The sequence below is a fragment of the Octodon degus genome, unplaced genomic scaffold (genome assembly GCF_000260255.1).
Source record: "Octodon degus isolate 3935 unplaced genomic scaffold, OctDeg1.0 scaffold00443, whole genome shotgun sequence".
Classification (NCBI taxonomy): domain Eukaryota; kingdom Metazoa; phylum Chordata; class Mammalia; order Rodentia; family Octodontidae; genus Octodon; species Octodon degus.
In genome coordinates, this window is record NW_004525019.1 from 338093 (window position 1) to 339608 (window position 1516).

A 1516-nucleotide genomic window follows, 5' to 3' on the forward strand; every position below is an offset into this window, starting at 1 on the left:
GATTTGATTTGAAACTGTCTCGTTGCTGTATATCAGTAAAATTTTGAAAAAATATCACTTCCCTGTAAATAAATCATCAATTTCAATGGACTACTAAGCAAAAAGTTTGAGATTTGGTAAGTTGATAAGATGATTCTCAACTTTATTGATGAAGCAATCACCGCAGAATAGCAAAAAATTTACATAAGAGAAGGAATAATAGAGATGTTTGCCTTTGTAGACTGTATAACTGATTTTCTGATATAGTTAACACCATAGAGCTAAGTAAATAGATATGTTAATTGGTCAGGAATGTATGTACTGCTGGTGAAAAACATGATAATCATTTAGATACCGTGTCTGCATTTTTTCTTTATCTCCAACAATTCCAAAACTCTGCAGTTTAATAACAATTAGTTTGGAGGGAAATAAAATGAGATTTTAGTTAGATAAGATAGAAAAGTAATTCATTGCTCTCAGTAGAGTAAAACACAAGACATCTTATGACCACAAAAAATAGGCATGGCTGGCTTAACCAGTGTCAGGGAACATTAATTCATGAAAATAAAAGATAAACGTAAATAAAACATGGATATATTTTAGGGGAAACACTTCAACAATTACACCTAAATCTGTAAAAGCATTCAAACTCAAAATACATAAATATGGCAAATTGAGTATAAAATTGTTTTTGATATTTCCACATTATGTGCATGAATTTGTTGTACTCATTGATGATGTGTCTCTTTCCACTTCTTGAGTATTTCCTAACATGTAATGTGCATTGGTCCCTAGAACTTGACAGAAGTGATGATGTGCGAGAGTCAAGCTCATGTATTACTAGACTTCTAAGACATTATTAACTCAGTGCTTTGGAAAATTATTATTTGAAGAGATGAAACCTGGATATTTGGTAAATGTAAACCATGTGTAGAAAACTGAAAATACTGCACACCACACTGAAATCAACATTCCAAAACAGAGAGCTCTTAGGCTGGGGAGATAGCCCAATAGAATAAGCACTTGCCTGGCAAGCATAAGGTCTTGAGTTCAAACCAGAGAACTGCAAAATGAAAAATGAAAACAGAGAAAAAAATTAAAAATGAAAAGAGAGGTCTCAATATTCTACAAATATGAAACAGCTGATTTGCAACTGCATGTGTGAATGTACAAAGAAAAACTGGAAGGGTGGGCCAGATGTCTCAGAGGACTGAAGTGCCTGGCTAGGCAGAGCTCAGCTGTTGGGCTTGGATGCCAGGTGTGCCATGCCGGCCCTATTCACGGGGCGTGCTGAGGTCGAGATTGAGACTGGGCATGGCGGCATCTTCCTGTAATCCCAGAGTTTGGGGAGCTGAAAACAGACGAATTACTACGAGTCCATTCTGTGTAGTGAAACCCTGTAGACCCTGTCCTAAATGCATAAAATAAAGAAGAAAAGCTTGAAATAATTCAGGCAAAGCCAAGGCAATTTTTTTTCTTTTTTTCTTTTTTTCCGGTACTGGGGATTGAACTCAGTACCATGAAAACCATAGAATTG